At 36.6% G+C, this 25,885-nt stretch overlaps 1 protein-coding gene across 4 annotated transcripts in view; it reads right to left on the bottom strand.

Moving 5' to 3' along the window:
- Nucleotides 1-25,885, bottom strand: part of LOC145669707 (uncharacterized) — a 925,722-nt gene that overhangs the window by 713,057 nt on the left and 186,780 nt on the right. For all 4 annotated transcript variants that reach the window (XM_081738014.1, XM_081738011.1, XM_081738010.1 and 1 more), the window contains one exon: nucleotides 23,771-23,915. The gene's annotated coding sequence lies outside the window, so the exon portion shown is untranslated. The remainder of the gene's footprint in view (nucleotides 1-23,770; nucleotides 23,916-25,885) is intronic.

The following is a 25,885-nucleotide window of genomic DNA, read 5'->3' as shown; positions in this document are numbered from 1 at the left end:
TGCAACTTGGTGTCCCGAAGGTCTGAGTTCCTATACTCCTAGTCACTACGTCGTTGCCGCCTGAATAACAACAATCTAGACCTTGAGGTCCCTTTTTATTATTTTGCAAGGGCCACTCCCAAACCTCACATCAGTCATCACATCCTGGTCGTCAGATTCACAAATATGGAAACTTGTTGCTCTTGCATTCTGATTGGCTATTAGCAAGTAACCGCACCCAAAATTATGGTGTGATCCAGCACACACGTGGATGGCGTGACTGTTACCGCCGGAAGATTTCAGTAACAGGATTTCCAGAATTATCCACATCTATCTATGACTTATCCAGAGATTCTTAACTATTAACCAAAATTTCCGCAAATGCGGGGTCACGTTGACAAAATCGTAATTGTTCATCCTGTTAGTAACCAAGCATAAGTAAACATCCTATGAATTTTTGCGCAGTAAAACAACTACAATCACCTTCGAGGTTTTGCGTAGTTCCGTTCTCTGTTACCAGCTCATGATAAGCTAAAGGAGAAAACCGTCCTGTAATTGCACATTAATCCAAAATAGCCTTTTTCAATTCCTTCAATAAAGAGCAATGTAACCATATTTTGAATCCGGCGTCACATTGTCACTACACAAAATTTCGTTGAAATTCTTCATGTTCTGTAGGCACTTCTGACATACTGTTATTAGCACTTTTGATATTTCGTGATCAAAAATTTGGAGGGTTCTGTGGCCCACCTAACCGTTTTTCCAGGAAAATACGAAGCCCGTATTCCCTCATTTTATGTGTACAATATATGTGCACAATTTCATTCACTTCGGTCAACTTGTTATTACCTTTCGGGCGTCAACTCTCAAAATTTTGGGTCTGGTTTATCACCCCCTGAAACAACTTTACCACAGAAAATAAAAATACACGTATTAGTTTATTTTATGAAGTGTTACTCGTCAGTCATTGTAAAACTATTTTCCTTGTTTTTCCATCAATAAGAAATAGCCTGACAAGTAAAGGGTCCCAATGGATGAATCGAGTTGCGGGATGACACTTAGTGCGACTGATAGAGGATATGGAAATATGTATATGTGCAAAGTTGTAAGGGCTGAACGCCATAAGAAACGAATGGGGGTCAAAATTGATGGGAGGAGGGCTATGCTATGTTATTAAAATACATCAAATAAACTATTGAATCATGAAAATAGTGAAAGATAGACAATGCAAACGGTGATAGTTTCTCATATTGACAGAAGAAAAATGGGCAGAGTAGATCGCGAAACCTCTGGCGGAACCTTCAAATCCGCATTTTTGAAATCTGTGATAATTTTGGAAATGGAAAGGTAGTGATGTGATATATCAGTTAGGGCCAGCATGTTCTCAAAAGACAATTATGAACTTTAGTGATCGGTATCTGTACTTAGTTGTTAGATTTAGGATAATCTTCATAGTTATTTACGAAAATCTAGGAGACAGATACTCGTATGTTGAAAGTTTGGACTATCACGAAAACACATGTAAGTTGAACATGTCTAAAGCCAAGAAAACTAACCTCGAAATTTGATATCCAAGTTGTATATTATTATATTTCACTTTCGAATATCAAATTTCACTGTTAGTTTTCTTGGTTTGTACATATGACTTATTTTTTGTCCATAATACGACTAATAATGCTAAAAGACTCACAAATCAAATTTAGTTCGCACCTTTAGCATTTCTTACAATCAACGTTCAATTGTAGTTCTTAGCCTTTCAAAATTATGAGCCTCATAGACTCCTTCTTTCTTACAAATATTAGTATCAATAATATAACCTATTGAAAAATTATCTTAACGGTAACCCACCGACAAACTGTAAGCAACCCCTGTAAAATGAAATTAAGTATTTCATTTTAACGAACCACGATTATGCTCTTTAGGCTAAGGGAGACAATGATAAGGCAAGTGAATGTTGATGGAAGATATGATGGAATGAGAATGTGGAAGGAAATTAAAGTATCCCGAGAAAACCCACACACGATACGATGGTGTCCACCACACAGTTTCTTGGCTGAGGATCGAACCAGAGGCCCCACGTACCAGAAACAAGTGTTTACCACTGAATCACCGTGTCCTCCCCCAATCCCTAAGAGACGCCGGCATCCAGTTAAGAATAACTGACATAAAAAAAACGTACTTACCATTTTCTCACAAAGGAAACTCCACGGATCCCACATTCTGACCGTTTGTACTTCTTGTATGTTGGTTTATCACCAACATTATTTAGTATATCGATACATCTGTCAGAATAATAGTGTTTCCTCCAAAGTAGGGGCAGGTTACTTAGTGATAGAGCGCTTACTTCTGGTGCGGGATGGACCTCGTTCGATCCCAGACTTAAAGTTTGTAGTGGATACCATCGTGCCCGTGAGATTTCTCGGAATTATCCTATATCTCCTACATTCTCATTTCACAAATTATTTCCCAAAAATTAGCTCCCATCCATTACCTCTCTTTATTATTGGATCGGATTTCAGTTTCGCATCCCTTGGGTAGCAAAATTACATGAGATATGGAGCTACGGATTAACGTGAGATCCGAAATGCTTGCGCTCCCGCCGCGAATCGGAGCCGGGTCTCCTATGCTAAAGTCGCAGACGTTACCCAATATCCATGCGTGATCTCTCTGACTTCATTAGCCTAGAAGGCATAACATTTAAACTTTATGGACTTCATATAAATTCAGTTCTTCCTTGATAGCGAATTCTATACTGAGACAGAGTAGATCAATCAAATGTGTCCATCTTCCCTTTTTTATAATTTTAATGATGTTCTTGTAACTTTCACCGTGTTCTAAGATTCCTGTTCGTTGAAATATCGTATTTAATTGTAGTTAACTTGCCTCGGTCAACGTTTCATAAAATATCCCCATAATTCTTCAATTTCTTTGCGGTGACCTTTGTGCTGCTCCTGTACCATATCGAGTTGTGCATTAATGGAAGCCATGGCTAAAAATAATATACATTTCCTTTCCCCAGACTTCGATCCGACATTTTGTTCTCGAGTTATCGCTGTTTTCAGCATTTTTGCAACTGGTTTTTGGCTGGTCATAGCGCCAAAAGGAAGCATTTGTGCACCCAGGTTGTCTTATCATGGTGTCAGGAATCAGCTCCCAAACGTTGTCAGTGTTGTTTTGAAACACGCTCTATATTTCTATCCTGTTTCTGATTAGCTTCTCTTTGCCAATCAATTTCCAGTATTCCCAAAACAAACCAAAAGTGAACTAAATTCACTAAATCGCCTACCCCGTATGCTTTCTTCTTGTATAATACTTATATATTTATATTTTAGTTGACAGAGATTGCCAATATTGATTGAAATATCTGGTTAAAATGCTAGTAGAGGAATTCCCTCTTCAGTACAGAAATTCCCTCCTTGCATCCTACCGCAATTTTAGGCGAGATGGGATTAAGTAAGATGGGAATTCTCATCTCGCCTAAAATGATAGGCATTCTTATCTTGGAGATATAAGTGGCTGATAAATCGTTAGGCTAAGTGGGATTAGGCTAGATGGGATGGAATCATCTGAAAATGTAGGGGGACGGTAGGTAGCGGCTTGACGTCACGCCGTACCCCATGCCTATCTTTGTCCATTGTAAATGCTTAGGAAGTGGGGGATCGCCATACCCAGTTTTTTGGAGGTGGGGATAGGGTCCCCCGCGTTCCCACGCACTTTTACCCCTGCTGCTAAGTATTAATTGCTGTGAGGACTAACGAAAAATATTATCTGATAATAATAATAATAATAATAATAATAATAATAATAATAATAATAATAATAATAATACTGAATGATAAATACATTTTTCAACTTTTATTACAATTGCTGTCTGTTCCCGTGAATCTGGTTATATTGTTTTTGGAAGGAATAAAGAGGCTTCAAACAACAATATGATTTGTATAAAAGAAAAAAAAACCTTATCAGTAGTATTATAAACTCACAACTGACCTTGTCTGTTTTTTTTTAAACACAATGTTACGAGGCACAGAAGCCACCACGACTGCGGTGTGCTTGCTTTTTTTGCCTCAGGCAGCTTCAGTACTAAAATTAAGACTTTCATTCTGTCAATTTATGTGTAGCTATCAGTCAGTCACACAGGTTCTTTGCAACGCTGAATGTTACAAGAAAGGTTTTGTTCATCGGATAGGAAGCGAAGCCCATCGTACGTTGTAATCCCTTCCCCTCTTTTGCCCACTCTGTGAAATTTAACTTGTATACTGTAGTAAGTTACAGAAAAAAGAATGCTATTTTTTTTAAAATGACATTATCGAATAAGATTGAACATTATTACAATATATTCAAGATGAAAAATATTCATTTAACAGTCGTCGTACTTAGTTGTCTGCACTGAAATTCCCATAATGTGCTTTCTTCTTTGCTAATATGAGCTCCGATCTTCTTCGTGGCTAAGTGGTTAGCGTACTCGTCTTTGGCGTGGGAGACCTGGGTTTGATTTCGGTGAGAGCTCATGTAGTTCGGATTTCACGGTAAAACAGTAGGTACCGTCTCATATAGCCTCGCTGCTGAAAGGGACGACAAAATGAACTCAACTCATATGCAGCACCATAAGAATTAAAACTCCGAGGGGAATTTTGTCCCTGAAAAACCTCCCAAGATCATCAACGGTACGAAATATGTCTGCAATGCAAGATGTCAATCATTTCCAACTCTATGTTCTGTGACCTAGTTTGGTTTTCATGTTTTCAGTAAACTAGACAGACAAAAGGAAGAATAGAGGCTATCTTCTAGAAAATTGTGTTCGAGGGTGGGGGGTCACACAGGCCCGTATCCATGGGGAGTCTAGGGGGAAGGGTTCACCCTAAATTTTTACATGAGAATGATTTATGAGCATTAAAGTAGTCAGCCATTTAGATTTTTTCTTTTTGTTTTAGGATGATACTAGATTCGACTCCTGGTGTAAGCTCAACTTTGTCCTGTGTCATTTGCAGGGCTCGTTTCATACAGATTTGCTGAAAAACCTCTAAACATGTGCTATGACTAGTATGCGAACTAGTTTTTTTTTAGCAAAAAAGAGAAATTTCTTGCTTTAGACTCTGCCCTGTAATCCAGTTTTTCTGGAGCGAGATAGTATGGTTGGGAACGGCCAATCAGATTCAAGTGCCGAACCCACATTAAAAAGACCTTCCTTTATAACCTTGGTGTTGTATAAGGACGAAAAACAAAAATATACTGATAGCTCCAGTAATAGATATTATGGGAAAGAGATTTAAAAAATAGGTGGTTTTGAAATAGAGAAAGGACAATACCTGAGCTTTATTAGTATTACTAGCATATATTACCCGCTTTGCTAAGTTGAAATGAAAATTTAAAGCACAACTCCGTATTTCATGTGTTTAGTACCCGTGAAATATGCTGTTTTCGTTTTTAATGGCATCGATTTAAACAACATTGGAAAGATCATTGATCATCTCGGCGACCCCAAAAATCATGGATTCGACACCAATAATGGTCATTTTCGGTCATTTATATGTATATTTCCTCCTCCCCGATGTTGCGGGCCAAGGCATCGAAAGTGTCACTGTTCATTTCAGCGACCCCCCACAAATGTGGATTCAGCACTAATTATCGGTCATTTTCCATTATTTTTAAATATCTTTTCCTCCCTCTCCCCCAAGTTGTGGGGTTGAATTTGAATTTAAACGGGATCGAAAGTACCACTGTTCATCTAAGCGACCCAGAAAACTATAAAATTGACATGATAGTGGCCATTATCGATCATTTTATATTTCACTTTCTCCTTTTCCCGCAAGTGGCGGAACTGATTTTGCATTTAAACCGGATCGAAAATGTCACAGTTCATCAGAGTGATCCCGAAAACTATGGATTAGGCACTAATATTGGTCATTTTTGATTATTATTATATACAGCTCCCCCTCCCCCGTGCTGTGGCACACAGAATCAGAATTGTCACTGTTATTCTCAGCTACTCCTAAAACTATTGACTCGACACTAATATTACTCAGTTTCGATCAGTTTTAAATGTTTATACCCCTCTCCTCCATTGTACCCCCCTTCCCAACTATTAGGGCTGGACTTGCATTGAAACAGCATCAGAAGTGTCACTGTTTGTCTCATCGGGCCCGAAAACTATGGATTCAACACTAATATCAGTCATTTTTCATAATTTTTAAATTTCACTTCCTCTCGCTCTCCCCTACGTTGCTTTATCAAAGTGAATAGCCTAAAGTAATCCCTGCCCCTACAATCATGTATGTTGAAAATTTGATTTAGATCGGTCGGGTGGTTCAAGAGTGATGAAGTCACAAAGGCAGTCATATTTTTTTTACATATATCTCCCCCTCCCCCTCACCTACCTTGGCTCGTCAAAGTGAAACGATAAAAAAAACACCCAAGGCCCGACCCTCATATTTGTTCAAAATTAGATGGAGATTGGTTGGGTGGTTCAAAAGTTATTAGGTTTTATTAATTTCTATATATATGTTCTCCTCCCCAAACCCTAGGATGTACCGTTAAAGTGAAATTACAAAAATGTTTCCAGATCCAAACCTCATATATCTTGAAAATTTGATTGCAATCGGTCGGATTTTCAAGATATAGTTCAAGAGTTATTAAGTTACAAAAATAGTCACTTTCAGTCTTATATAAATTGATTTTTATATATCTCCCCTCCTTCTCCGCCCCCACGTTGCTCCGTTAAATTAAAATTACAAAAACGATCCCAGGCCTGAGCCTCATGTATGTTGAAAATTTGATCAAGATCGGTAGAGTGGTTCAGGAGTTATTAAGTTTTATTTATTTTTACACCCCCTCCCCCTAAGCTCTACCTTCAAAGTGACTAGCCTTTAACCAGCCCAGCCGTAAAACTCATCCATGTTACAAATTTGATCAAGACCGGTGGGGTGGTTCGGGAGATTTAGAGTCACAAACATATTGTTTCTTAATTATATATATATTAGTAGTGTCGAATCTAGATATTTTCAGAGGGGGCAACGTGTGACATGGCCAGCAACATGGGGGAGGAGGAAATATACATATAAATGACCGAAAATAACCATTATTGGTGTCGAATCCATGATTTTTGGGGTCGCCGAGATAATCAATGATCTTTCCGATGCTGTTTAAATCGATGCCATTAAAAACGAAAACAGCATATTTCACGGGTACTAAACACATGAAATACGGAGTTGTGCTTCTAAATTTTCATTTCAACTTAGCAAAGCGGGTAATATATGCTATTACCTGACCAGGATATTAGTGCGGTTTTTCGTGGAGGGCGCTAGTGTTGTGTTTACATCAGTTTCTAGGTAAGCGCGGTGGGACAGGGGAACGGTGAGCGTCACTCTGCAGTGTATCCAACGATTTTCAAAAGTTGCAGTTTGCATGTTATTAGTAGCCTAATCTGTTTCCCTTAATAAAGAACTCCATAAATTATATAGTTGTTATTAAATGCAGTAATGGTTATTCCTGCAGTAATGCAGATGTATTGTGGATAATGGCATATGCATGGAAATTAACAATTTAAGAACAAGATAGCACACAAGTGAATTTCTACAGTGTATTAAGCAGATTATATAAAAAATGATTACGTTATATTTGATTTCATTATAAAACAGTAGAAATCTGTAAAACTCAGTAATAAGATGTTAATGACTAAAAGATTAATTATGGGTTGGTAGCTTAGATACTTGCGCAATATCTTGTAACTGTAAGTTTAAATCAAGTTAAGGCTCGCGATGCTTGTATTTGTTTTAATGTAGATCTATCGATTGACAACTAAATTATTTTCTTGAGTTGTAGCCAAGAAAGAATTCCGACACGTTTCCACTCGAGAACTGTGGAAGTTCTCTTCGTTGGTCTATTGGCTAGCGCATGTGTCTTTGTTGTACGTGGTTCTGTGAGAGCCCAACAATTAATTTTACAATCTTTCACTTTCATTAATCATCTGTCTCCTCTAGCATAAACAGCATAATCATGGGACGCTAAACTAAAGAAATTTCATTTCATTTTTTCGATGAATGTGAACCCTTTGGGGGAAAAGGAAGTGAAGAAGAATTTTTTCTTAATTTTTTAAAGGGCTACGGGATTGGATAGCTTGTCTTTCGGGATTGCCTTGTAAAACCTGATTACAATGCATCTTTCTTTTAGGATTATTATCGTAATCCAGCCTTTTGGTAAATGTGAAATAAAAGTATCGATAAAATATCAGCGTATGGGTAATGTAAGCATAAATATTATTGGTTCAATACACAATAAATTCACAACTTTTATTTATGAGTATAGAAATTTCCTTTGAACTCCCTCTGAATTTCTTTCAGACCCTAGGTCTCTTGTGACAAAGAATTAATTCTACTATCTGTTTTCATACACAATATAATTTTGAAACTTGGGAGCCTAGTGTTGTCTTAGTGTCTGTAATACATAATCATTTGTCGATTGACTTCAGAAGACTGAGTTTAGCCCGTGAGCATAAGTTGCATATAGTTCAAACATATCAGATGTACGGTCTTGTTTAACAAATTCTGTGTGCACATATGAAATTCAAAGACAAAGGCAATCAATTGTCTTTAAACAGCTGTATTTTTATTTCAAGTGAAGTATTCAAATGTGCTACGTATAGTTCCAAGAGGAGAAAAGAAAGAAATAAAACTGAACTTACGTACCTAACATTGGCACTCATCTTCTTTTTCATGATTTGATGTAAGAAGCGGCCGCATGATTTCCGGCCAATTGTTTCATCGCCGGTATCTTTGAGCAATGAGATGGCAGTGGAAGACAAACTTCGTTCTTCTAACTTGATATTTTGAAAAACTTACGCAAGTGGTTTTGTTACTTAAATACATATCTATTCTATCTAATCAATTTCAAAAGTACCATTAACTTTATAATAACATAATGAATGTAAGAGTTACCATGAAAATGTATTTTGTATTTCTTTTTTAATATGAAATTCATTTTTTCTGAATTTCTGAAGAAATCAATTGTCAGACTCCCCACTTTAAATTTTAATCGCTCCCCTACCGCCCCAAATGTAACATTGGGTTAATTTCTTTTAAATAAATTTTTCAAAATATGGTAGAAATACTGGATTTTTAAATCACCAAACTATGCTAAATAATGACAGGTTAGATATCAGAGAAAGTTATCTTTATCTACCATCTTAATTAGGGGCGGATCCAAATCTCCTTCGGAGGCGGTTAGATTATCAGTTTCCCTGTCACCAGTCTTTTGCAGCACATCCGAAAATGATCTCAATGCAAATTTGTTACTGAAGGTACTGTCAATCGATCGATCATATGGTCCAAATTGGTAGCAATTTCGAAGACGCCTTATCTCAAAACTACAAAATAAAACTTGCTTTAAACAATGAAAGCGCAGTTGCCAAAGTATAACTTTGATTCACAAAGATGAACTTCGAGGTTTTGTTAACAGATGAAGTAGGAATTTCTTATACTCTAATGCTACGAACAGCGTTGCCAATGTGTGTGAATTTGCACAAAATGTGTGCAATTTTGGCCTGTTTGTGCATTTTGTGTGTAATGCCAATCTGTGTGCATTTTGTGTGTAATTCGGCACAATTAAAAATTTTGATCATTGTTGATTTTTACGAAGTTCCTTTCATTCAAATATTCATTATTTCCACCATTCTTTTTTTTTCTGAAAATTGCCTACTAAAAGCTCCAACGCCTGACTCCAGGCCAGCGCAATAAAACTACAGAGAAAATAACAAGTTATTTGTTATAATTGTTAATCTCTTCTTATTTTCTCTATAGTATGATGAAACCTATCTTGCTTCCTTGGTACCTCACTTCTTGTTTTTCAGAGGCGGATGTCATGACATCCCCAAGCAAAGACGCTTTGTTCAAGCAAGCAATGTGAATGAATTTTGTCCCTTGATGTTGGCCAAAACATGAGGCGGAGGTGGTAAGAAGTCTTGTCTTCTCACCACTTGTGAAGAAAAGGCCATTTTGCAAACAGATGAACGACAGTGGCCGATGTCCAATTAAAAACATTAAGTACGTTGAAAGCAATGGCGCAGACTTTCCAAGATTTATGTGGGTGCATATCAATGGCAGGTCATATTAGCCTATATGTTTTCAGGGAAGTCTCGATGTTTGATTGATTTACTTTTAGTTAAAATACTTTATGAACATTGTCATAAAGGCCTGAACTGCGAGAAAGTAAAATATATCGGTACTATAAGGATAAATTGGGGCTGCCCTAGCTCAGTCGGTAACATGACTGATTTAAACGCAAGAGAAACTGGTTCAAACCCGGGTTCAAGCTAAAAATCTTCTGGGTGCGCCGCACCCATAAGATTATTTATGTTGGTGCCGGAGCCCTGGAGCACCCAAGTAGTCGACGCGCATGGTTGAAAGTAAAATGAAACTGACAATGGGCGGGAAGGTGACGGTTTTACAATAATAATAATAATAATAATAATAATAATAATAATAATAATAATAATAATAATAATAATAATAATAATAATAATAATAATAGTAAATCAAACGCTGAATCCTTGAACAATTGCTGGTCAATGTACACTCATGTTCAAAATGATTGTCGCATATTTATAACGGTCGTGTTGTGCGAATACAATTTTATAATAAACTCCCAAGGTACAGTACTTCTAGTACTGTTACTATGTGTATAATCGGGAAATGTATATTTATGCTAAATTTCATAGAAAAAAATTATAATTACGAAAATTAGAATGAGTACATCAAAATGTTGCTAAATGGAAAAGAAAAGTAAGCGCTCTATCACTAAGTAATCTGCCCCTACTTTGGAGGAAACACTATTATTCTGACAGATGTATATACTAAATAATGTTGGTGATAAACCAACATACAAGAAGTACAAACGGCCAGAATGTGGGATTCGTGGAGTTTCCTTTGTGAGAAAATGGTAAGTACGTTTTTTTATGTCAGTTATTCTTAACTGGATGCCCGCGTCTCTTAGGGATTGGGGGAGGACACGGTGATTCAGTGGTAAACACTTGTTTCTGGTACGTGGGGCCTCTGGTTCGATCCTCAGCCAAGAAACTGTGTGGTGGACACCATCGTATCGTGTGTGGGTTTTCTCGGGATACTTTAATTTCCTTCCACATTCTCATTCCATCATATCTTCCATCAACATTCACTTGCCTTATCATTGTCTCCCTTAGCCTAAAGAGCATAATCGTGGTTCGTTAAAATGAAATACTTAATTTCATTTTACAGGGGTTGCTTACAGTTTGTCGGTGGGTTACCGTTAAGATAATTTTTCAATAGGTTATATTATTGATACTAATATTTGTAAGAAAGAAGGAGTCTATGAGGCTCATAATTTTGAAAGGCTAAGAACTACAATTGAACGTTGATTGTAAGAAATGCTAAAGGTGCGAACTAAATTTGATTTGTGAGTCTTTTAGCATTATTAGTCGTATTATGGACAAAAAATAAGTCATATGTACAAACCAAGAAAACTAACAGTGAAATTTGATATTCGACAGTGAAATATAATAATATACAACTTGGATATCAAATTTCGAGGTTAGTTTTCCTGGCTTTAGACATGTTCAACTTACATGTGTTTTCGTGATAGTCCAAACTTTCAACATACGAGTATCAGTCTCCTAGATTTTCGTAAATAACTATGAAGATTATCCTAAATGTAACAACTAAGTACAGATACCGATCACTTAAGTTCATAATTGACTTTTGAGAACATGCTGGCCCTAACTGATATATCACATCACTACCTTTCCATTTCTAAAATTATCACAGATTTCAAAATGGCGGATTTGAAGGTTCCGCCAGAGGTTTCGCGATCTACTCTGCCCATTTTTCTTCTGTCAATATGAGAAACTATCACCGTTTGCATTGTCTATCTTTCACTATTTTCATGATTCAATAGTTTATTTGATGTATTTTAATAACATAGCATAGCCCTCCTCCCATCAATTTTGACCCCCATTCGTTTCTTATGGCGTTCAGCCCTTATAACTTTGCACATATACATATTTCCATATCCTCTATCAGTCGCACTAAGTGTCATCCCGCAACTCGATTCATCCATTGGGACCCTTTACTTGTCAGGCAACTTCTTATTGATGGAAAAACAAGGAAAATAGTTTTACAATGACTGACGAGTAACACTTCCCAAGTGTAACACTCCGATTTTGATAAAATTTGGTAGGTAGATACTACACATAAAATAAACTAATACGTGTATTTTTGTTTTCTGTGGTAAAGTTGTTTCAGGGGACGATAAACCAGACCCAAAATTTTGAGAGTTGACGCCCGAAAGGTAATAACAGGTGAACCGAAGTGAATGAAATTGTGCACATATATTGTAGACATAAAGTGAGGGAATACGGGTTTCGTATTTTCTTGGAAAAACGGTTAGGTGGGCCACAGAACCCTCCAAATTTTTGATCACGAAATATCAAAAGTGTTAATAACATATCTTAGAAGTGCCTACAGAACATGAAGAATTGCGTAGTGACAATATGCGAAAAAAACTAATGCATTTTTTTATTTTGTGTGGAAAAACGGTAAAGGGGGAAAGGCCCACACACAAAATTTGGAAAATTGACGCCCAAAAGGCAAAAACAAGTGGACCGAAGTGAATGAAACTGTGCTCAAATATTGTAGAGGTAGGATGAAGGAATGCGTGTTTCGTATTTTCCTGCAAAGAAAAAAATTTTGGGTGGACCGAGGCGTCTGGTGGCGGAAGGAGTGGACAGAAGCGAAATAAATTGTGTGTAGATATTGGATATGTAAAATAAGACCTTTCGTGTTTCACAAGTGTATCCATCCGATTTTTCAAATTTGGAAGATCAACAGTAAGCACAAACAGTATATATAGTATTTTATAATATTTCGGGAGGCTTCGTTAACGCTTACAATGTTTTTGTGATCAAATGTTTGGAGGGCTCCGTGCCCCACTCAACCATCTTTTTTTGCAGGAAAATACGAAATTCGTATTCCCTTATTTTGTGTGTAAAATATCTGTGCATAATTTCATTAACTTCGGTTCACTTCTTCTTGCTTTTCGGGCGTAAACTTTCAAAATTTTCTGTGATAGTTTTGCCCTCTGAAACCGTTTTTCCACAGAAAATAAAAACCAGAATTCATTTATTTCTTGCGTATTGTCAACACGTAAAGTTTCCCTGCAATTCTTCATGTCCTTTACACATTTGACCTAGTGTTACTAACACTTGTCATATTTCGTGGTCAAAGGTTTGGAGGGGTTCGTGCACCACCCAACCGTTTTTCTTTATGAAAATACGAAACCCGTACCCTCATTTTACGTCTGCAATCTCTGTTCACAATTTCAATCACTTCGGTTCATTTCTTCTTGCCTTTCGGGCGTCAGCTTTAAAAATTTTATCCCTGTATATTATTAATAATTTGTACCATGCATTTATTAATAACTAGCTGAAATACCCACTTTTCGCAAGGGTCAGACAAAATATCTATGTAAACATACTGAACAACTAAAAGATATCAGTAATTTTCTACTACTTTTACATATCACTGTAAACACGCCCTGAGACACCCCTGTTTGAAATTTAAAAAGAACGTCTCTGGTCCCCAGTTGATGGGAGTTGTATTTAGAAGTCAACGCCTCTGGAAGAATCACCATTCATATCGGTCATTTTGGATTACTTTTACGTGTCTCGGTGTCGCCCTCCGTGACTTCCAGCCCTTAGCCGAATGGGGTGAATGTGCTCGGAGTTTCACCATTGAGCTCAGTGACCACGAAAGCTATGGATTTGACACTTATAACGGTCATTTTAGATAATTGTTACATGTCTCGGTAACCTCCCCCCACATGTGACCCGGGCCCGCATACAATTCCACCTGAATCAGCAAGTCATCGCTAATGAAAGTGTCACCATTGAGCTCAGCGACCGCGAAAACTATGGATTTGATACATATCTGTCATTTTGGATTATTTTTACATCTTGGTAACCACCCCCCTCCACACACACATGTGACCCTCGGTCCGCATACAATGGTAGATGAATTTGCAAGTCATCGCTAATAAAAGTGTCACCATTGATCTTAGCGACCGCGAAAACTATGTATTTGACACTAATATTGGTCATTTTGGATTACTTTTATATGTTTCGATATTTCAGCCCCCTCCCCCGGTGACCACTGGCAAGGAGCCGAATAGCGTGAATTTGGAAGTTTATTGCGAGTGGAGCTTCATTATTGATTTCAGCGACCGCGAGAACTATGAATTCGACACTAATATCGGAAATTTTCTACTACTTTTACATGTCCCGATAAACGTCCCCCTGAGACCCCCTGGTTCGAATTTTGAGAAAAACGTTTAACTTTGATCTGGAGCGTGGAACAAGGTATTTGTGACTAAAATATGGTAACCTTCGGTCTATTTGTCTGGTTCCCAAGCCGGTTCCGGTAAAAGCCCCCCTAAGATTCCCCTGGTTCGAAATTTGAAAAAACGGCTTCGTCTTGATCTGGGGCCTGGGCTAGGTACCCCTGTCCAAAATTTGGTAACTCTCGGTCCACTCGTCTGGTTGCCAGGCTGCACACAGAGAGACAGGCAAACAGACAGACCAACAGACAAACAAACTCTTTATTTTATTTATATTAGATAAAGAATTAATATACTGAATATCAGCTCTCCAACTTGAACGGCTTGCGAGATACAAAATTTTTCGCAAAAATTCGGTCCCTCTTGGAATATGTAATATAATGAAACCGATACATGTATGATACTTCCTAGTTGAGATTGAGGCCTAGTTATATACCAAAATCATTTCATTTGACTTTGCAGTTTGGATATGATGATCATGCACACATAGTCACATTAAATTTTTTATATAATAATTCATATATTACACATGATTCAAACATTTTTCCCAGTAGTTAGCTCCTCTACGAAATCACAGGCTGAATCTCAAATAAGTCCTATTGCTATTATTACAATTGCAAATATCAATATCTAAAATTGCCTGAAGTTCTTTTGTCAATGGAAACAAATGAAAAGAAAAAGGATGCCTTGAAAGTAGACAAGTTCACCAGTGTTCAGAAGCTGTCTACAATGCACTGAGCAGAATGAGTCTGTGGGTCGTTATACGTTGTTAAGTCAGAGTGGATCCTAGTGGGTGGGAGTTTGCAGTGGGTCACGTTCTGTTGACCCGCGGCCCCCGGACCTCTCCCTCTCTGGACTGTACATACGGATAAAACTATCATATATATGTATTTTAACCTTCTTGACTTTACTGAACCTTCACTAATTTAAGATAATTTACAAAAATGCAAGAAAGCAATTATTAATAACATATATAAAAATATAGAAAAGTATTTTGAAGGAAAAAGTAAATGGTGTATTCGAGACTCGAACTCGAGTTGCCTACTCAATATGCAGTCACCTTACCGATTTATGCACGGCACAACGTGCAACTAATCGTTTCGAAGCTTTATTTCTAATGTGTGTGTTACGTAACACGGCTACCAGATGTCAGTAATGGTGCGATCACCGTCTTGAAGACCCATTTCGAGGTTACGAAATCACTCTTTTAACCCCCATTAATCCGATTTTTATATACCTCTCTTTCTCTCTCTCTCTCTTTATATATATATATATATATATATATATATATATATATATATATATATATATATATATAGACAACAGTAAGTAAGAGTATAGATTAAGTTATTCTTGATTTTAATCTACAGAACAAATGCGTTTAATGAAAACATGGGGCCTGTTGGCGTAGATGGCTAAAGGCCGTAAATAAAATTCAAACTTCAAGTGTAACTGGGGTAGCTCCCGACATTGGCTGATTTAAGACGTTTGATAACAGCGCGGGTAATGGCTGGTTTATAAACACACGGAGTTGACGTAGCGTGTGTAGGTAAGTGGTTACAGCGTCTGACTGTCGTTCTAAGGGTCCGGGGTTCGAGTCTCGGCCTGGATGGAGTTAACTTTTTTCAAGGAATTAAACACTATAAATGATGTTCGCGTTTGATGCAGAATGAGATTTATCCTATGAAGGGAGAAAAACTAGGACGGATACAGCGGGCAGGAGGAAAGACGGACACTGTTTATCCTTAAGTGTTAAAATTTAATTTATTCCCATGTCTTTTGCTCTTTCCTTTCTTTCTTGCCTTCTTTTCTCATTTTGTTTAGCTTTCCATACTTTTTCGGTCTCTGCATGATGCGTATAATTCTTTTCGTTTCCTTTGCATTAATTCCTATCTCTTTGATCTTAAAGTGAATAGATTTTCTGCAGATTTATCTCGTGGTTGTTTCTCTAAGTGATGCTCTCAGATAGTAATACTTTTTCCTCCAAATGGAGTAATATCCTGGTATGTTATGTTTTCGGGCACGTATTTGCTGTCATGTTGGTTGTCCAACTATCAGACATCGAGTGAAACTATTCTGCTACTGGAAAAAGCTATCATTTCTTATGTATCCAACCTCCAGTTTCTACTGTCGCTGACTGTACAAAAACTATTTTGTTGAAATACAATCATCAAGGCAGAAGAAGCTCTGATATTGTTTTCACTTTGCAATACATCTAAACATTTTTTTTACTTGAAACAAGTGGTATTTTGATTTTGTTTAAGTAGTTATTCACACTTAGCACATGTTTAATTTTGACAGTTGAATTTTTGTGAACTTTCTAGTATTTCTAGTGTTGGATTTACTTGTTCTAGAAAAAGAAAATAATAATTTCACATGACACTCTTTTCCGTATTCGAAGTAGGCTTATACCACTTATATGTTGATTAATATTGTCTATTTCCATTTTATTCACATATTATTTCAGGCTCTTACTTTAATCTACAGCCTTTAGATCAAGAAGGGAAGATCAAACATTCGAAAATATTTTAATGCTTTCGAGAGTAGCTTTTAGCTTCATAACTTTTATTATAAGTGGCAATTCTGTATTCTTAACGTTTCCTTTCGGACTGGCCTGAAAATAAAGTATCTCTGTAACTTCTTCCAGTGTCCTTTAATGATCTTATGAACACGAACATTTGTTAGTTGCAGCATACGATTCACGTTTGGATATTATGAATGCGATATCGACACACTTGTCATACAGAAATCAGAATCCTTTATTATGTGACCAATATCCGTCGAACGTATAAGAAAGCAATCCATTAGATTCTCTCAAATAAGGGGAAAATCATTTGCTATGCACTAAAAATTCATTAAGATGTCTCTTACTATTGTGAAATACCTATTACATAGGATTGTATAAGACAGGATTAAAACAATAGATGGGCTTGAGTGTAAGGGTATTCAGTAAGCTCTAATATTACTTCAAGGACAGTAGTAAAGGAGCAATTAAGAATTATGATATCGTTTCCGCTTTGTTGAAAGTCTTCATATATACTTTGCCAGCATATAGTAACGACAACTGCACCATTTTCTATTGATTTGCGATAAAATGTATCTGATAATATTACTGAATATCTTTTCACATTCTATGATTTCTGAAAATGAATTATATTAAACAATAATAGGAGACCTCTACTTATTTTTTGAAAAACTGAAGTTCTTAACAAATAATCTATTACTGTATAATGAGAACAATATAACGATGGTTTATTACTATTATTAGCACGCCTTTCGGCAGGTCCTGGTAGTAATGAGAATTATTCTTTTATTTTTCCAATTTTAGATTTGGCCCTGGAAATGTTTCTTCCATGTTTTTCGATCTTCAGCTTGCTCTCTTAACTTCCAATATTTTGTTCCATTTTTCAATCACACCAGCTGTGTTCTTCTTCTGCCTATTTCTCGCTTCCCTTGCATCTTTCCTTCTATGGCGGTGTGAAGAAGACAATTTCTTCGCAAGATGTGTCTAATCCAATTGGCTTTCCTATCAAAGAACTTAATAGAAGTGTCATCTTCTCTCCTCTCTGGTTTAAAACATCTTCTTTTGTTACCCTCTCTGTCCACTTTGTTTTTTGCATTTTCCTCCAACACCACATTTCGAAGCTCTCCAAATACTTCTCTAAATTCCGTAATATCCAAGTCTCTGAACCATACAGTTCCAATGCTCCATATAGCACTTGACCAACTTCTTCTTAAGTCCAATATTGAGAATGCTAATTAAGAGTGATCTTTTCTTGTTGAATGCTTCTTTATCCATGGCAATTCTTTACCTGATGTCTTTGGTGCAGTAAGCATTTCTAGTCAAAATACTCCCCAGATACTTGAAATTATCGAACTCTTCAAATTCTCTTTGTTCTACTCTCATCCATAATGGCGTGTTTCCACGGGATATTCTCATGACTTTCGACTTTACGATGTTGATTCCATTCCATATAGTTTTCCTGTGCCAACTATTTTGTCAATCATCTCCTGTAGTAATTCTTCGGTTTTAGTGATAATAACCGTATCATCTGCATATCTGGTCTTGTTAATGATATGCCCTCCAATCTTGAAATCACTAATTCCCATTAATGCTTCCCCCATTAGACATTCACCGTAAATGTTGAATAATTGGGGCAACACACTACACCCTTCTCTGACTTCTCTTCAAACCTGCACGCTATTAGTTTCTGCTACATACAAACATAACTTCACTTGTTGTCCTATGTACAGGCTTCGAATAAGTCGTCGATTTCTCCAGTTGACTCAAATTTCTTTAAGTATTTTCGAAGTAAAATTTATCTGGCGGAAAGGTTTTCGCCAGTCGATGAAACACAAACACAACTAACTCTACCTTTACATCAAGAATTCCTTTCTGATATAATTCTCATGAATCCAGTAGCATCTCTAGTGCCTTTTCCTTTCTGAATTCCAAATTGGTCTTCTTCTAACCTCTCATCTATCTTATTTTCCATTCAGTATGCGTAACATAAACTTTCCAGTGTGGGAAATCAGGCTAATGGTTCTGTAATCGCTGCACTCCTGTGATTGCTTTTTCTTTGAGCAATGAAATTATAGTAACATAAAGAAAATCCTTTGGCCATTCTCCACTCAGGTAAGTCAATACTTTCATTGCATTGTCTGCTAATCCCTTGAGCAAATCTACTGCTACGTCGCCGTCTCCAGTGGCTTTCCAGCTTTGCATGTCTTTGGTTGCATGTATTACTTCACTTTTCAATAAACAAGATCCTTTATCATCATCATCCACCCATTTCTCTGCTTCAATCGCAATATCTGTTTGACTGTTCTTCTGATCATAAAGATCTTTTATGAATTCGTTCCAAATTCTAAAGATTTTTTGACAGTCAGTGATTACATTGCCTTGTTGATCTGAGATGCCACATGTTCGTATATTTTTCTTAGCTTTTTCTCCTAATTCTTATGCTTTCTGGTACATCAGATCATATCTGTCGCGTGTTTTAAGTTCCGTTATTTTTCACATATCTGCTCCATGTACTTTTCTTTGGCTTTTTCCCTTTCTCTTCTCAATTCATTATTCAGCCTTCTGTATTCTTTGATGTCCATGTTTTATGCCCTTCTGCGTTCCTCCATCTTCTTAAGCATTGCTTCCGTTATCCATGGTGTTCTCAGTGCCCTTTCCATTCTGCTAATGTTATTGTCGAGTGTGTCAAGTAGAATTTAACTTTCCCCAGTTATTTTCTATATTGTCGATCATTATCTACCATTGTACAAAATTATTCTTCAGTCTCTTCTTTCACATCGTCGTCGATGTATCTTAGTCGCTCTAAGTTCCATTTTCGATTTCTCCTCCCATTTTTCTTGATCGACTTTAACCAAGCTTGCACTTCCACCACCAGGAGATTGTGATCCAAATCAATGTCCGCTCCTGGGAGTGTCTTCGTCTTGAAATGTTGCTTCACAAGAATGTAATTGATTTGGTAGTGTTTCTTATCTCCTGGTACAATGGTGTACACGAACAATAATAGCAACGAAAGATAAATGCGTATATCTCTTCTTATCTATATCTAATAGATAAAATATATTTATTAAAAATCAGATTTCACTAAAGCAGTCAGTGACCATACGACTGTCTTCCTCTTACGGTGTAAGAATTCTCTGATTGCCCAATTGTATTTTTTCGGAACCTTTCTGTTTACTTGGTCGGACCAAGTCATTCGAGAAACACCAAAAAAGCATCGATACTTTTTTAATAGTTCATTTGCATTCTTCGGTTGAGAAGCATACTTTTTTGTATCTTCTCTGGGTATTACAATATGTTTAGTTCTTCTTTACCAGCTCATTGATAATTTGCAACGTAATAAAATAATGTAAGCTAAACATAACACTAAATAAATCATTGGTACTTATAGTGGACACATACAAAATCATTCAATAATTTTTTCTGATTTTTCCAGTGTATGCAATTAACAATATAATATGCATAAGTAGAGCAATGTTCGCTAATTAATAGCTGTGCTCATTGGACGTTATGCACAACATAACAGGCATCAACCGTATGATAGCATTTGAAAAGTAGGGGCCGGGTGGCTCAGTGGTAAAGCGTTCACCTCTGGTGCTTGGGGTATCGGGTTCAAACTCTGCTCCCGCAAAGTGAACTTTGTGTTGGAAAACACCGTGTGCGTGGGTTTTCCTTGGGGTTCTCCCGATTCCTCCCACTTTCACCATTCCACCATTTCGTTCATCTCTTACCATCACTGTCTTCTTTAGCCTAACTGGCATACCCGTGGGACGTAAAACTCAAAAATTTCATTAATTTTTTTTCCTTTGAAAAGTATTCACGTATTCAGGGCCGGATTTCCCAATAGGCCCGGTAGGCCCGGGCCTATGGGCGAAAGCTCCAAGGGGGCGCACGACCGAGAGAAAAAAAGAAGAAAAATATCTAGAAATAAAAATAAATAGCCATAAGTTAACAAATTTTTTGAATTGATTTTTAAAAATCAGGCTAATAAACATTCTGATTTTGAAGTTCATTGGAACAAATAATTGTTGGTAAAGTTAAACTATTTTTCAACATTATGCATAAACTTCGTTAGAACATTGATCTCAAACACGGGAGAACTGGCTGTAATTTTTTAATAAAGGTTTTTTAGGAAAGTAAGTTTAACCAGACTAGTGGGCGGAAAAAAATATTGGGCCTAGGGGCGCCAAAATGCTAAATCCGGCCCTGCACGTATTGGAAACAAACTTGTGTATACAACCAGAATAAAACATATGCTTAACATGAAATACACTCTATTATAATTCCGGAATTTAAAAAAATACCAATTGCAGTCATACATGACCAAATTAGGAAGATATAAACTATACACATATTCTGTTCGTCACTCCCGTTAAGATAGTAAAGTTGCATGCAATTGTTTCACAATTTTAGTAATACGCAGGCGATAATATAGAACTATCAGCATTCAACTTAATAAAATCAAAATAAAAGAAGCTCATTACCGCTTTCTACGATTCATCTCTTTTCTACTCTTGACACAACACATGATACATAAAACAATTCAGCCTCGGTAAAATAGTTAAGTTTACTTTGAGGTTAATGTCCCTGTCAGCAGCGAGACTATATGAGATTTGACCTACTGATTAACATCGAATTCGATCCACATGAGATGCCTCCGGAAATCGAATCCGGGTCTCCCACGCCCAAAAGCGAGTACGCTAACTGGTTATCCACGAAGGAGCTCAATCGCGGTAAAAGGAATACGAAGTTCATATTAACTAGAACTGCAGTTATATAACGACATGTTGTTATACAAAATCATCTTACTCTCAAATTTACACGGACCATTGAAGATAAGAGGTACGCTGATATTTGGCGCAACTACCGTATATACATATTTTTTAGGATAATGGATTGACAAACTTTATGAGCTAATGAAAGAAATTAGGAAAAAATGTCTTATGGACAAGGATCGGAAGGAGGCACACATTTACCGTCGGAGGCCTTCAGAAAATGACGAAAGAACTGATATAATGTCCAGTATTTTGTTAAGGAAATGACAACTCTGTCGGGTCAACATATTATACAAGAAAGTCGATCTAGACTAATGCAATGATGTATCGATAGAAGCGAAGAAGTCGTTGTACTAAAGGATTACCACGGAAGGAAAAAGTGTATGAATGTTCCATCTGTTTTTTAGAGGTCCATATAAAGGAGTAACCACCCCTTTTATCATTGCATTTATCGGAGTTCACTTTATGTATAGTATTTACACCCGGCACCAATATATTTCCGTGTTGATATATTTGGCATTAGATCAGCGCCCTTGAATATTTTTGAACTCCTTCTACCGTAAAGAGGAGACCGCTTTCGATCCGTCCTAGACATATGGTACAGCCTATATGTATACAAATTTCTAGAAGAGCGTTAAACTAGGGTAAACTCTATTCTGAGGATCTTTGTTAGTGTATTATTTCAATTGGAGAGTCCAATAAAAAATGATTCTTCATAAGTGGCTCCATATTAATTCATATTTTCTGTAATTTGTCTTATTTATTATTGTGCAACCCTAAAATATAATGCCTAATTATATAATGGGACATATCTTTTTTGAAGTTATGTATTGTAACATTAATTAATATATATGTATTACTTAATGACATGCATATTAGATCCCTTACGGGCATTAACATTAAAGAAAATGTAATTAAGTGAGTTGAATCAAACTTGAATCATGGATGTCATTTAGGGAGGGCAGGAGGAGGCAATTGCTCCCCAAGAGGTTGAGGAATACATATACTTTAATCGATTGTCTACTAATGAACTGGTACAAAACGTCAAAGTCTTATGTCGATGATGCTATTGGCCACCTCAAAAGAAGCCTGAAATGACGGTGCTGACTTGCACATATATAAAATAGAAGTAATTATGTATTAATTAACTGTGAGGGAAATTGAAAAAAAAAATAATTAAATTTCATATTTATCAAGTGTGTTTTAAACAAAATAGCTCTAAACAAAACAATAGTATCAGGAGCATCTTCGTATATTTTGATATGGTATTTCTTAGCTACGCTGTTTAAACTTGTATTTATCTATTCTAATATCTACGGATGAACTTCAATTCCGTCGCCTTTGGTTTCTAATTTCAAGGCTCTAGTAGGTTATTTTTAATTAATTGAAAAACAATTGAAATTAACTATTTAGAAATTGCATATATTAGTGATCTGTTGGCAGATAAATTACGCGCTTTCTAATGCTTAATATTTTGTTTAATTGCCGAAAGGATTAAGATGTTTGATTACTCGTACGACGTGAAATCACCCTCAAGGAGTAGAGAGAGAGGAAAATGTCTTTAAAACTGCATGAAATGAGATAGTGGAATGTGAGAAAATATTTTACATAGTATACTCGAAGAAATTAGTTCGATTTTGTTTCTTCTTATGATTAGTATAAGTAAATATTATATCAAATTCTGCATTGTAATTAACAGTTATGTCATTAACTCTTTTAATAATTGAAGACTACATATTGAAAATTACGTATAATTATTATATTTTGAGAAAACTGACAATATCTGTACGACATTTTATTTGCGAAAACTGTTATAAGTAAACAATATTTGATACACTAACTTTGATTTTGGATATTTTCGTGTCTTGGTTTATGTTAATGTTCTACTACAAAGATACAAAATGCGGAATGATATTTGGAAATGGCATATGTGGATGATGATAAATGTTAATTGAATAGTACAACTGTCTTCTATTTACAAAATGCTTCAGTTCTAACAGAAAGTGGTGCAATAGGTAATCCGTATGTGAACGACACATCAAAATGTGTATTTTGCATTAACTTGAATTGAGATATTCTAGTTGTAAAATAATACCTTATTTAATTAAGTAATGAAAAATTCTCATTAATACTTTACCTCAAAAATTTCTTCTGTGTCAAAAATTTCTTCAAAAATTTCTTCTATTTGAAGATGCGCTCCAACGCTGATTTCTTGTCTGTATATAAATTGCGTACTAAATAACTGAAGTGTAAAGCTGTGTAAATGTTTAATTGACGTAAGGCTGAAACAATAGAACGGCAGAACATTATTTTGATACAAACATTGTAAATACCAAGAATAGTTACATATTCACCAGTTGGTACAATACATGGTTTACACACTTTGGAACTGTATGTTTTCTAAAACTGATAATGCTAATGTCTACTTATCACAATATGCTAGGAACATTCTGTATTTGGAATTCGAGTAGACAATAACTTAGTTCTATTGACATTTTCAAGTATGTACACATTTTAGTTTATAGTTAAAGACGATTCTTATCCAGAAAAGCAAGCAAATATACGAATAAGAAATGCATGAAATAAAAAGAAAAACGTTCTTAATGATTATATATAATTTTACATGCTCTAACGTGAGATAAACGGAAATTACTGAAGCTAATGTATAACCCAATTCGCATTTTTGGAATAAAACAAAATTAAAAATTTTGGTTTACAACAAGAAATAGTACAGGTATGCTAAACTATTCTAACAAGATATGTGTATAGGTATTTTTAACAGCTTTTACGCGACGCAATCCCACAAGTTTTGAAACAAAGGTATATGTAGGGTAGACGTGTGGCTCCGCTGTTACTCGTTGCCAATCCACCAAACTAGTTATGACGTACTATGACTGATCTTATCGAATAGTATGGGATCATCTCTTGGAATGCCACTCTATTCCACTTAGAAAGGATTTCGAGTGAAGAATTCCTTTCTATGTGTCTATAGCGCTATTACATGAGAAATGCTAGTACGGCAACTCCTTCTCCGTCTGTTTCTTGCAGCTGACGGGTCTGAATAAGACTCTATTACACTGACCGTCATAAATTAAGCAACAATGGATACTCAGGAGTATAAGGAAAGTAAACGCATGCTGGTGAACAAATTGCTATTGAAATTGAAGAAGCGTCTATTTTACGCCGTACAGCAAGGAAAATTACCAAACGAAAGTACGCTCGTGGAGAAAAAATGATATTGGACGTAGGTGGCACTCAAACTGAAAAACACTGAAGCCACAAAAAGTTTTTTTCTGACCCCAATAAGGGATATACTCACCGTGCACAGCAATAGAGGATTCACAACGTTGTCTTATGCTGGCAGTTAGTGTTTGTACCAGATCATTCGGTATCTTTGTCCATTGTGGAATAGGAGCCCATTGAAGATCTTGGAAAATTTGTGGAGATGTATAAGGCTTGCAATGCGTTGCCCTAGGACATCTCAAATATGACCGATCGGGTTAAGGTCCGGGGACTTAGATGGTCAGTCCATTCATTGAATATAGTATTGCTCGAAGTAATGATCGACCAATTGTTCTCTATGGGTACGAGCGTTATCATCCTTTAGAATGAATTCCTGAACTCTAGCACGTGCAAGGGATACAACGTGACAATCCAGAACAGTATCCTCATAGTGCTGAGCTGTCATTGTGTAACGCAAGAGAACAGAGATCAGCACGTCCTCTAAGCGAGATGCCACCCCAGAAAAGCAAATTTTAACCATTATAATTTTCCCTTTCAAGAATACTGGATGCACGGTAACGGGGTCCTGTTTCTTGCCAGACCAGTCTCCGTCAGGAATCACTGTCTAGAGAAAATCTACCCTTCCTTAAAGAGAACCGACTGACATTGCTCATGAGTTTAATTCATATGCGCTCTTGTCCAAATTTAATCGCTGCCTCTTGTGCCACCGGGTAAAGAGTATAGAAATCACTGGTCTTTTGGCATACGACCCAACTCCTTGAAGTTGTTAGTGTACTCTACTCGTTGAAAGAGGACGTCACATGGCAATAACAGCCTCCACACGCACTTGAGTTGCTGTTGCAGACCTGTTTTTTCGACTTATCAAACGTATATATCGATCATCCTTTCTGATATCACACGCAGACGACCAACACTGAAACGTCTCGGAGCAATTTGCGTTATTTGGAACTTGCTTCATAACCTGATGAACACTGCTCGATCGATAGTGATTCAACGGGCCACGGCGGCC

The sequence above is a fragment of the Thermobia domestica genome, chromosome 14 (assembly GCF_964235325.1).
Source record: "Thermobia domestica chromosome 14, izTheDome1.hap1.1, whole genome shotgun sequence".
In the NCBI taxonomy this organism is placed as follows: Eukaryota; Metazoa; Arthropoda; class Insecta; order Zygentoma; family Lepismatidae; genus Thermobia; species Thermobia domestica.
The sequence above is the reverse complement of the archived record's forward strand: the minus strand, read 5'-3'. Positions and strand labels throughout refer to the sequence as shown.